The sequence below is a fragment of the Zingiber officinale genome, chromosome 8B (genome assembly GCF_018446385.1).
Source record: "Zingiber officinale cultivar Zhangliang chromosome 8B, Zo_v1.1, whole genome shotgun sequence".
NCBI lineage: Eukaryota > Viridiplantae > Streptophyta > Magnoliopsida > Zingiberales > Zingiberaceae > Zingiber > Zingiber officinale.
In genome coordinates, this window is record NC_056001.1 from 38649734 (window position 1) to 38663568 (window position 13835).

Consider the following 13835-nt stretch of genomic DNA (forward strand, 5'->3'; position numbering starts at 1 on the left):
TTAAAACTTGCCCTTTGGCTCCCAATGATCATGTTTAGGGTTTTAGAGCCAATTTCAAATTTCCTAAGGGCATTGGTAAGGTATTCTACCTTTTCCCTTAATTTCCTATTTTCTTCTTCTAAACATGAATCATTTGAAGAATTAAAAGAACCATGCATATTGTTGTCCTTAGAATACATGGATTCTAATTTTTCTTCAAGCATGCTAATATCATGTTTCAACGACTTGTTTTTCCTTTTTGTCTCGAACAAGTCATCATTTGTACTTGAACTAATTTTAATTAAAATATGAGGAGGAAGATTATGTACCTCACTTACCGAGAAGTCCGAATCCGAAGTTTGACCCCCCCCCCCCCTTCACTTGAGCTCCCTTCTTCGTCTTCACTTGAGCTCCTTCCTTCTTCTTGTTCGGATGAGGTGGAAGCTACATCATCAATTCCCATTAGAGCAAAATTTACTACATGGTGCTCTTCTTCCTCCTCTGATGATGATGGATCATCCCATGTCGCCTTTAGATTTTTGACTTTCTTCCCCTTTTCTTTTGTCTTTTTCTTTTCTTCCTTCTTCTTCAATAGGGGGCATTCATCTCTTATGTATCCCTCTCCTTGGCAATTGTAGCAAATGATCTTCCTTGTCCTACTTTTGCTTCTTGAGCTTTTCCTAGCATGAGATTTGTTAGATGAAAATTTTTTAAAAGCTCTTCTCATTTTTCTTACCATATACGCCTCTTGGTCGCTATCCATTGAGGCGCTTGATTCTTCGGAGTCGGATGATGGTGGGGATGAAGACTTCTTCTTCTTACCCTTTCCCTTGTTTGCCACAAGAGATACTTCTCTTGATCTATTTGCTTCTCCTTCTAATCCTTCAACCCTTGTTTCGTGAAGCTCCATTGTTGAGAAGAATTCATCTAGAGAGCTCTTCTCTAGATTCTTTGAAATGTAGAATGAATCTACAATGGAGTTCCATGTTGAGGTTCTTGGGAAAACATTGATGGCTTTCATTATGATGTATCGGTTTGAGAGTTTCTCACCTACACTTGTTAGTCCACTTAAAATTTCTTTAATTTTAGCATGAAGTGTAGATACCTTATCTCCCTTCTCAAGCTTTACATTGTTGAGTTGAGTTCGGAGAAGATCTCTTCTTGCCAATTTAGCCTCCGATGTGCCTTCATGAAGCTCCACTAGCTTTTCCCATAACTCCTTGGCGCTTGAGTAGGTTCCCACCCTTGTTACTTCTTGTTGGGAAAGAACATTTAGTAGATGATGGATGACTTTCAAATTCGCTAAATGTTCTTCCCTTTGCTTCTTACTCCACCTTGTTTTCTCAAGTATCTTATTGTCTTGATCCCTAGGCACTTCGAAACCATTTTCCATGATTATCATAATATCAAAATCGGTTTCGAAGAATACCTCCATTCTCTTCTTCCACCAAGAGAAGTCCCCTTCGAATTTGGGTGGATGAATGTTTAAGCCGACCATTTGATGATGTTGTTCTTCTTGGCGATTAGTCCGTTGAAGAGCGTCCTTGCTCTGATACCAATTGTAGGAGGATCGGTGGCCGGCTTGAAGGGGGGTTGGATAGCTAGGCCACCCCCAAATCGATTTATTCTCTATGAAAGGTTAATGCGTAGCGGAAATACAAAAACTAAAGCAATTAGAAACAAATAAGAATATAAACGCTAACACGCTCGATGTAACGTGGTTCGGAGATGATGCTCCTACTCCACGACGTGTCCTTGAGGTGGACGAGCCCTTGATCCTTCGGTGGCTCAGTCCCCGATAATCTCCGGCTAAAGCTTCTCCTTCTCGGTGGAGCAAACCTCCCACAAAATGATCTCTTCCTCTTTATAAGATGGAGTTTAGATTGGGAGGAAGAGAATTGATCTTGGAAGCTTTGGACAAGACTAAGAAGGTTTACAATTAGCACCAGTATCCTTCTTCAAGCCCCAAAGCTCTCCTTAAATAAGAGGAGAGAGTTGATCAACAATCAACTCAAACCCTGACACCAGTCGACTGGTCCAAGCACCAGTCGACTGGTGTGCCGTTGGACCCAGCCAACGGCTCTCTGCAGAAAGCCAAATTTTGCCAACGGCTATGTACCAGTCGACGGTCTCAGAACCAGTCGACTGGTCCCCGTAGCCGACAAGCACAGAATGCTTCTGTGCATTCTGTGAAGCTGGGTCAGTTGACTGGTCCCATTACCAGTCGACTGGTCCCAGTACATTCACTCCTCTCATCCTTTCCGGAGTCACCTTTGAAGTCCTCTTCCTCGGCCCTCGTCCCCCAGATGCACCCGAGCCCGCGACTCCTCTCCGTGCCATCCTTCACGGTGCCTTGAAGTCCACTTCCCTCGGCTCCACTCCATTGCTCCTCGTCCTGCAGTCCCTCGGATGTCTTCCACGCCACCCTTCACCGACTCAACGATCCAAGCCCATGGATGAGCTTCCCACACACATGTATTTCTCCAAGTCTTGCAAGACTCAAACACATATCAAGTACATATGAAAGCCTAACTTAAACTCTTTGACACACACATCAAAACCTAGGTCGATTGCACCAACAACTACTTCACCATGTGGAGCAAGAGGATCCTGAAGAGTTTGAGGATAATCTTGAAGAGTTTGAGGAGAATTTAGAAGAGGATCTGAATATGGACAAAATGGAGAATTCTGGAGCTGACTTACCTTAGAATTGTTAGAGTGTGTACTTAAAGCCTAGCTTTTTGTAAACATTTATTTTGAAATAAAGAATCACATTGGTTAAATGTCTACATTTATACTAAGTGTAGTTGTTCAATTAATTTATATTGTAGATAACATGGCGTGTGGTGTCACACACAGAAGATAATGTTATCAGTTCTTTATAAATTATAAACAGTTGCTCACGACTAAGATGGATAGGAACAAATCATTGGAATAGTCGTAGTGTAATTAGGTATTAGTTTATCTTGACTATAAAATTACACTAGTACACTCAGAGTGTATTGAGCTGGACCATTTAAGGTAAGTTCTTTTTATAATGACTGAATAAAAGAATAAGACCTTTGTTATTATGGAAGTGTGTGCTCTTAATCCTGATATAATAACAAGCACATATATCTAATATTTATTTCTTTGACTTATCAATGGGTGAGATTTGGTTCGATAAATCAAGAGGCTCGATAAGTTGGGAAATGATATTATTTATAGTGTGTGTTATTGATTATAGAAGGAAAGTGTGTCCTAATAATCTAGGTTGATAATGTCCCCAAGAGGATCTCATAAGGTTTGTCATGTAAACCCTATAGGTGGACTTAGTCCGACATGACGATAAGGATGAGTGGTACTACTCTTGAACTAAGATATTAATTAAAGTGAGTTGTCAGTAACTCATTTAATTAGTGGGCATTCGACATCTTAAACACAGGGAGATTAATACACTCATGATAAGAAGGAGCCCAAAATGTAATTTGGGATTGGTGTGGTAGTTCAATAATAATTCTTTAGTGGTATGAATTATTATTGATGAAATTAAGTTGGTTGTTCGAGGCGAACACGGGAAGTTTAATTTCATCGGGAGATCAAAACTAATTCCTCCTCTCGGTCTCTATCATAGCCTCTTATTTATAAAGTATTATACCCACCTATACTCACCTTCTTACCCACCTTAAGGTGGCCGGCCAAGCCTAGCTTGGAGCCCAAGCTAGGGCCGACCAAACCAAGGTGAGTTGGTTTGCTTAGGTGGTCGACCCTAGCTTGAACCCAAGCTAAGGTGGTGGCCGACCACAATAAAAAATAAAAGGATTTTTTTTAAAAAAAATATTTTCTTATGTGGAAGCATGTTTTAAAAGAGAGTTTAAAATTTAAATCTTTCCTTTTATAGTTTTCTACAAAGGATTAAGAGAAATGTTTGATATCTTTCCTTATTTGTAGTTAAAAGGAAGATTTTAATTTTTGATAAAACTTTCCTTTTTTAACCATGCTCCTGATTTAAAAGAGAGTTTTAAAAATTATAAATCTTTACTTTTATAGCTTTCTACAAAAGATTAAGAGAAAGATTTGATATCTTTCCTTATTTTTAGATTGAAAGAAAGATTTTAATTTTGAAGAAAACTTTCCTTTTTGTAATCATCCACATGTTTTAATAGAGAACTTTTAATTTATAAAAGTTTCATTTTATAACCAACCATGAAGAGAATTTTTAAAGAGAAATTTTATTTTAAAAATTTCTGGAAACAAATTAGGAAGTTTTAATTTTGTATTTAAAACTTTCCTTGTTTGGAGCTCAAGGTGGTGGCCGGCCATTGAAGTTTTAAAAGGAAATTGTTGTTTAAAATTTTCTTTTGTTGGCAAGGAGAATAAGGAAGTTTTTATTAAAACTTTCCTTATATGCCAAGACCAAGGAATATAAAAGAGAGGGTAGAGATGTCTCACCTCATAACCTAACATCTATTATTCCCTCTCTTCTCTTCCTTGGTGTGGCCGGCCCCTAGTCTCCTTTTCTCTTCTTCTTTAGTGTCCCCGGTGGCACCCTCTCTTGGAGCTCTTGTGGTGGCCGGATTTTTCTTGGAGAAGAAGGAGAGAAATGAGGTTTTGTTCTAGCATCCCTTGGAGCTTGAAGGTTGGTGGCCAAAACTTGCAAGGAGGAAGGTGGTGGTGGTTCTCGTCTTGGTAGATCGTCGTCCACGCGACGTCCAAGATAATAAGAGGAATACGATAGAAGATCAAGAGGTTGTTGCTTACAAAGAAAGGTATTGTTGGTTGGTCCTAGGAAGATTGTACCAGTTCCACTGTACAAAAATTTTGTACAAGTGTCGAACCTTTCCTAAACAACCTATTGTGTTCTTTAGAAATTAAATTAGGAATCATAAACGGAACTTAACATTATTAATTCCAAATTTAACTTATCTGTTCTTAATGATTTATATTTGGATCGCAAGCGTAACTTAACACTATTGATCCAAATCCACCTATGTTATAAAGTTGATTAAATATTTATTTCTAAAATCGACTCCCAGGTCAAACATGGCGAGGCACTATGCCTTCTTGGGTATGGGATCATTCACCACTGCCTCGACAAAGCCTTTAATAGAAATTCAATATTTAATTTCCTAAAATAACATTAGGTTTAACCGAAAAGAACAATCGAATCACAAATCCGAAAAAAAAAATAAAAGAAACACAACTTCGAAACAAATCCGAAACTCTAGAATCATATGCCTCTTGTGTTTGAAATTCATACAAAGAAGAACTAGCATGATGCTGAAAATAATTACTAGTTATATCTTTCTTTGTATACAACGACCTCTTGATCTTCTACCGTATTCCACTTCTTATCTCAGACGTCGTGTGGGCAACGATCTACCGAGACGAGAACCACCCAAGCTCCTTCTTCTCCAAGCTAGTTTCGGCCACCACAAAAAACTCCAAGAGATGTGAAGTTCAACCACCACCACCAAGCTCCAAGGGATGCTAGAAACAAAGCCTCCTTTCTCTCCTTCTTCTCCTAGCTAGAACCGGCCACCAAGGAGTCCTCTTGTGTTGATGTCGTCGGCCACAAAGGAGAAAGAGAAAAGGAGAAGAGCTAGAAGCAATAGGGTCGACCACCACCAAGGAAGAGAAGGAGGGAAATAGAATAAAGTTGTTCGCCATAAAGACACCCCTACCCTCTCTTTTATAATCCTTGGTCTTGGCAAATAAGGAAATTTAAATAAAAACTTTCTTAATTCCTTTTTCCATGAAAAAATAAAATTTAATTGATTAAAAATCAATTTCCTTTTCTTTATCTACGTGGTCGGCCACCTACAAGCTCCAAACAAGGAAAGTTTTAATACAACACAAGAATTAAAACTTCCTAATTTGTTTCCGGAAATTTAATAAAAATTTCTCTAATAATTTTTTCCTTCATGGTTGGTTATAAAAGGAAATTTTATAAATTAAAAACTTTCTTTTAAACATGTGGATGATTTTCAAAAAGGAAAGTTATCTTTAAAATTAAAATCTCCTTTCAATCTACAAATAAAGAAAGATATCTAATTTTTTCTTAATCTTTTGTAGAAACTTATAAAAGGAAATATTTAATTTTAAAACTCTCTTTTTAAATCATGAACATGGTTATAAAAAAGGAAAGTTTTATCAAAATTAAAATCTTCCTATTAATCTACAAATAAGGAAAGATATCAAATTTCTTCTTAATCTTTTGTAGAAAGCTATAAAAGGAAAATTTTAAATATTAAACTTTCTTTTAAAACCATGGAATCCACATAAGAAAAATTTTAAAATAAAAATCCTTTTATTTTGTTTAGGGCCGGCCACACCATGCTTGAGCTCCAAGCATTGGCTGACCGCTCTATTTGGCTCATCCTTTTTTCTTTGGTCGGCCCAAGCTTGGGTTCCAAGCTTGCTTGGCCGGCCCCATTAGGATGGGTAAGAAGGTGGGTAAGGGTAGGTATAATACTTTATAAATAAGAGGCTACGATAGGGACCGAGAGGAGGAATTGATTTTGGTCTCCCGATGAAATTAAGCTTCCCGTGTTCGCCTCGAACACTCAACTTAATTTCATCAATAATAATTTATACCACTAAAGAATTATTATTGAACTACCGCATCAATCCCAAATTACATTTTGGGCTCCTTCTTATTATGAGTGTGTTAGTCTCTGTGTTTAAGATGTCGGATGCCCACTAATTAATTGAGTTACTGACAACTTATTTTAATTAATATCTCAGTCCAAGAGTAGTACCACTCAACCTTATCGTCATGTCGGACTAAGTCCACCTGCAGGGTTTAACATGACAATCCTTATGAGCTCCTCTTGGGGACATTATCAACTTAGATTACTAGGACATAGTTTCCTTCTATAATCAACAACACACACTATAAGTAATATCATTTCCCAACTTATCAGGCCTTTTGATTTATCAAGCTAAATCTCACCCTTTGACAAGTCAAAGAAATAAATACTAAATATATGTGCTTGCTATTATATTAGGATTAAGAGCACACACTTCCATAATAACTAAGGTCTTGTTCTTTTATTAAGTCAGTATAAAAAGAACTTACCTTAAATGGTCCTACTCAATACACTTAGAGTGTACTAGTGTAATTTATTAGTCAAGATAAACTAATACCTAATTACACTACGACTATTCCAACGGTTTGTTCCTTTCCATCTTAGTCGTGAGCAACTGTTTATAATTTATAAAGAACTGATAACATGATCTTTTGTGAGTGACACCACTCACCATGTTATCTACAATATAAATTAATTGAACAACTACATTTAGCAAATAAATGTAGACATATGATTCTTTTATTTCAAAATAGATGTTTACAAAAAGCTAGACTTTTAGTATACACTCTAACAGGTATAACTAGTAATTTTATTCCGCACCATACTAGTTTTCTTTGTATATATTTTGAAATACCAAACACAAGAGGCATATGATTCTAGGTTTTGAATTTGTGATTTGAGTTTGTGTTTTTTTTTGTTTTTTTCGAACTTGTGATTCGATTCTTCTTTTTGATTAAACCTAGGGTTACTATAAGGAAATTAAATATTAAATTTCATTGAAAGGCTTTGTCTAGGAAGTGGTGGATGCTCCCTTACCCAAGAAGGCCTAGTGCCTCGCCATGTTTAACCTGGAAGCCAATATCTGAAATTAATATTTAATTGAATTTGTAACATGGGTGGATTTGGATCAATAATGTTAAGTATCGTTTGTGATCTAAGTCTAATTCTCTAAGAACAGATAAGTTAAATTTGGAATCAATAATGTTAAGTTCCGCTTACGATTCCTAATTTAATTTCTAAAGAACACAATAGGTTGTTAGGAATGGTTCAGGACTTGTACAAAATTTTTGTACAGGGGAACCGGTACGATATTCCGAGTATCAACCAACAAGAATGCCCCAACCAAGTCCAGGATAAAAAGGATAGTGTTGACCACTACACTAGTATTTGTCCTAGTAGTACTGTTAGCTTATCTAGCTTATTAGAGTTTTGTTGTTGCTACTGTCATTATGTATGAACAAAATTATCTCATTTAGTTTATGAAAATAATATAATAGAAACTGTTATTGTGTACGAATATTACTATATTTTATGGAAAAAGGAATGTTATGTGTTAGCAGAATTAAAAGAATAATTAATTCATTTAAATGATGTGTTAATTTCATGATTTATTCACTTCATGATTAGTTCATTTGATGAGATATGTGTAATATAATTGATCAATGTTGATTAGATTGGATTGTTGGATCGAAACCACGCTAGAGGGGGGGGGGGGGGGTGAATAGCGCTCGCGGCTATTTCGTTCGATTATCGGAATCGTAAAACGTTCGTAGAGTAATTAAAGCAGCGGAAAATGTAAATAAACACAAACACAGAGACACGGTCGTTTACTTCGTTCGGAGCGTAAGGCGACTCCTACTCGAAGGCCCGCGATCCTTGATCGCTTCCGGTGGGCAACAACTATAAGCTCGATAAACGATTACAAGTTGAAGTACAATAAACGACAGTAATTAATTATACCAACGACAAAGAAATGAAGATTCGGAGCTCCTGGTCGTCGGGCACAAGTAGCAGCACTTCGGAACGTCGTTTGGAGCAGCACGTAGCACTTGAGTCACTTGGAAGAAGTTGTTTGAAGCTGCTGGACGAGACCCCTTATAAAGGGGGTTCAAGGCGCCTTATACTGTTCATTAAGGCGCCTTGAACGAGCCGAGTGTTGGTTGCTACTCGGAAAGCCTATAGGTTCCACTGTACAAAAATTTTGTACAAAGATCTGAACCTTTTCCTAGCTACCATGTGTTCTTTTAAATTAAATTTTGGATCTCCTGCGGAACTTAACACGTTTGATCCAAAACTTAATCTATTTGTTCTTTTAGGTTTTGACTTGGATCTCCTGCGGAACTTAACACGTTCGACCCAAGTCTCCTTAAGTTATTAATTCCATTAAATATTAATTTCCATAAAAGGTTCCCAGTACTGACGTGGCGAGGCACATGGCCTTCTTGGATATGGGAGCAACCACCACCGACTAGACAAAACCTTTAATAGAAAGCTAATATTTAATTTCCTAAAATAACTTTAGGTTAACCAAAGAGAACAATCAAATCACAAGGAAAAGAAAGAAACAAAAGAACACAACTTCGAAAAAACATATTCGAAATACTAGAACGTAAGCCTCTTGTATTTGGTATTATTTCCATAAATAACTAGCATGATGCGGAAATAGAAATTACTAGTTATACCTTGTAGAAAAAACCTCTTGATCTTCTACCGTATTCCTCTTCTAACCTCGGACGTTGTGTGGGCAACGATCTTCCAAGATGAGAAACCACCAACCACCTTCTTCTCCTCCAAGCAAGGTTCGGCCACAAAAGAAAAGCTTCACCAAGGAGAAAAACCAAAATACTAACCAAGCTCCAAGAGATGCTAGCTTTCTCTCCTTCTTCTTCTTCTTCTCCGAGTAGTATCCGGCCACCACAAGAACTCCAAGGGAGAGGGAGAGGTTCGGCCACCACAAGAGGAAGAGAAGGAGATGATGGCCGGCCACACCAAGGAACAAAAGAGGGAGAGGAACAATAGATGTTGTGTCTCATGAAGGCACCCCTACCCCTTCTTTTATATTCCTTGGCCTAGGCAAATTAGGAAATTTATTTACAATAAAATTTCCTTAATTTCCTTGACATGATTTATTTGAGAAAAATAAAATAAAATTTCCCAAATAAACTCTAATGGCCGGCCACATCAAGAGGAAGCAAATTGGACAAGTTTCAATCAACAATTAAAACTTTCCTTATTTGTTTCCAGAAATTTTAAAAAATAAAATTTCTCTTTAAAAATCTCTTCATGGTTAATAAAAGGAAATATCTATAATTTTAATTTTATTAACATGTGAATAATTTTAAAGAGAAAAATAAAAAACTCTCCAATCTACAAATAAGGAAAGAGATCTAATCTCTTTCTTTAATCTTTTGTAAATCTTTTACAAGAGAGATATTTTAATTTTAATTCTCTTTTAAATTAAATCTTCCACATAATAATAAACATTAAAATTAAATTTTATTTTTAATTAATTATGGCCGGCCCTACTAGCTTGGGTTCAAGCTAGGGCCGGCCACCTTAAACCCAAGCTTGGTTCCCAAGCTAGCTTGGCCGGCCCCCTTTAGGTGGGTATAAAAGGTGGGTATATGTGGGTATAGTACTCTATAAATAAGAGGCTACGATAGGGACCGAGAGGAGGAATTGGTTTTGGTCTCCCGATAAAATTAAGCATCCCGTGTTCGCCCCGAACACACAACTTAATTTTATCAATGATAATTCATTCCACTAGAGAACTATCATTGAACTACCGCACCAATCCCAAATTACATTTTTGGGCTCCTTCTTATTATGAGTGTGTTAGTCTCCCTGTGTTTAAGATATCGAATGTCCACTAATTAAGTGAGTTACTGACAACTCATTCAATTAATATCTAAGTCCAAGAGTAGTACCACTCAACCTTATTATTATGTCGGACTAAGTCCACCTGCAGGGTTTAACATGACAATCTTTATGAGCTCCTCTTGAGGACATTATCAACCTAGTATCACTAGGACACAGTTTCCTTCTATAATCAACAACACACACTATGAGTGACACCATTTCTCAATTTATCGGGTTTATTGATTCATCGAACTAAATCTCACCCATTGATAAATTAAAGAAATAAATATCAAACATATGTGCTTGTTATTATATTAGGATTAAGAGCACACACTTCCATAATAACTGAGGTCTTTATTCCTTTATAAAGTCAGTATAAAAAGAACGACCTCAAATGGTCCTACTCAATACACTCTGAGTGTACTAGTGTAATTATATAGTCAAGATAAACTAATACCTAATTACACTACGACTTTCTAATGGTTTGTTCCTTTCCATTCTGGTCGTGAGCTACTGTTTATAATTTATAAGGTACTGATAACATCATCTTCTGTATGTGACACCACATACTATGTTATCTACAATATAAATTAAATGAACAACTACAAACAAATGTACATAATTAGACCAAATGTGATTTTTTATTCATAATGAATGTTTACAAAGCTTAGGCTTTCAGTATACATTCCAACAATCTCCCACTTATACTAATGACTAAGCTACCATATCTTCTACCATACATCTGATTCCCATTCCCTCCACATGCCGATCGAAAGCTTTCGCCGGAAGGGCCTTAGTGAAAGGATCTGCCAGGTTATCCGCTGATGCAATCTTGGCGATGACAACTTCTCCTCGCTTCACGATATCTCGTATCAGGTGGTACTTGCGCTCTATATGTTTACTCGCCTTATGAGCTCGTGGTTCCTTCGAGTTTGCAACTGCACCGCTATTATCACAATAAATTGTGATGATCTTGGCAAACCAGAATCACATCTAAGTCCATCGAAAGTTCCTGAGCCATACTGCTTCTTTGCCTCGGAGGCTGCTACATACTCGACTTCCATGGTTGAGTCCAAACGCATTCTGCTAACACTCCTCAATGAAATGGCTCCACCTCCTAAAGTAAACACATAGCTGATGTAGACTTACTATTGTCCCTATCGATTGAAAATCAAAATCCGTACCACAGGGAGCAAATCATCCGCTTGGTAAACTAGCATATAATCCCTAGTCCTTCTCGGTACTTTAATATATGCTTTACCGCACCAATGTCCTTGTCCAGGTTACTCGATATCTGCTCACGACAAAACAGATATCAGGTCTCGTACATAGCATTGCATACATTAGGCTTCCTACAGCCGAAGCATAAGGAACTGCTTTCATGTCCTCTATCTCTTTTGATGTCTTTGGAGACATCTCTTTAGATAGAGCTACTCCATGTCTAAAAGGTAAGAAACCTTTCTTGGAGTCTTGCATGCTAAAACGAGCAAGGATTGTATCTATATATGAAGCTTGGGATAGACACAACATTCTTTTCTTGCGATCCCTTATAACTTTGATCCCAAGAATGTGTGCACATTCTCCTAAGTCCTTCATATCAAATTGTTTGGGCAACAATACCCTTACGTCTGATAATACCTTGACATTGTTGCCAATTAACAAAATATCATCTACGTATAGTACAAAAAATACCACCACGTTTCCGTTACACTTCTTATATACACAAGACTCATCCGGACTTTGAATAAATCCATATGACTGGATTACTTCATTAAACCGGATGTTCCAAGACCTTGAAGCTTGCTTCAGTCCATAAATGGACCGATTGAGCTTGCATACTAGATGCTCTTTGCCTTTTTCAATAAATCCTTCTGGTTGCTTCATATGGATGTTCTCTTCAAGACTTCCATTAAGGAAAGCTGTCTTGACATCCATTTGCCAAATCTCATAATCCATATGAGCAGCAATGGATAAGAGTATCCGGATAGACTTAAGCATGACTACCGGTGAAAAGGTTTCCTCATAATCGATTCCCTCTTTCTGAGTGTACCCTTTCGCAACAAGCCTTGCTTTGAAGGTTTCTACCTTCCCGTCTGTCCCTCTTTTCCTTTTGTATATCCACTTGCATCCAACGGCTTTTACACCATCAGGTGGTTCTACAAGCTCCCAGACCTTATTAGAGTACATGGACTCTATTTCAGAATTCATTGCCTTTTGCCAAGATGCTGCATCTATATCTTGGAGTGCTTCGTCATATGACCGGGGATCAGGTTCATGTTTACCCGGGATCAAGTCCGAAGACTCTCCCAAAAACATGAATCTTTAGGCTGCCTCACAACCCTCCCACTACGACGAGGCACTGTCTGTTGTTGTATATCATGTGTGACACGTGTTGCAGTCTCTTGTGGTACTTCATCTTGTACTGTTGGTACTGAAGTAGACATGTCCTCTCTAAGTTCTTCTAAAACGACTTTACTACTGGGCTTGTGATCCATTATATAGTCTTCTTCTAAAAACTGGGCATTGGTGCTAACAATGACCTTCTGGTCTTTAGGACTATAAAATAAACCACCTTTCGTTCCTTTGGGATATCCTACAAACACGCGAACTTCACGAGATTCTAACTTATCAAGATCTGGTTTCAGCACTGTGTTGGACTACCCTAAATCCGAATATGTCTTAGACGGGTTTCGCCCATTCCACAATTCTATGGGAGTAGAAGAAACTGATTTAGAAGGTACTAAGTTGAGAATGTACTTTGTCGTTTCGAGCATATCCCCAAAGCGAATTTGGTAATTCGAATAACTCATCATCGATCTAACCATCTCCATAAGAGTCCTATTCCTTCGCTCTGCTACACCATTCGTTGGGGTGTTCCAGTGCAGACAATTGGGATTGAATCCGACCTCGATAAGTAATTCCTAAACTCTCCTAAGAGGTATTCGCCACCACGATCGGATCGTAGTGTCTTGATACTTTTACCTAATCGTTTCTCCACATCGCCTTGTATTCTTTGAACTTGTCAAAGCATTCGGACTTCGGCGCATTAGGTAAATGTATCCATATCTTGAATAATCGTCCATGAAAGAGACAAAATATTCAAAACCTCCTCTTGACTGGACAACACAAATCCGAGTGAACCAACTCTAACACTTCTTTGGCTCTATACCCTTGGCCTTGAGCGGCCTCTTGGTCATTTACCTTCTAAGCAAGATTCACAAGTTGGAAAATTTTCCAACTCAAATGAACTTAAAGTCCATCGGCTATAAGCCTCGAATCCTACTTAAGTTAATATGACCAAGCCTTAGATGCCAAAGATATGCTTGGTTCATTTCGAAGGTTCTTTTCTCTTATTAGAATTAGAAGATGAATTATAAATTTCCATGTTTTGCTTTGTGGAAGAATTTGGATTTAAAATATACAAAT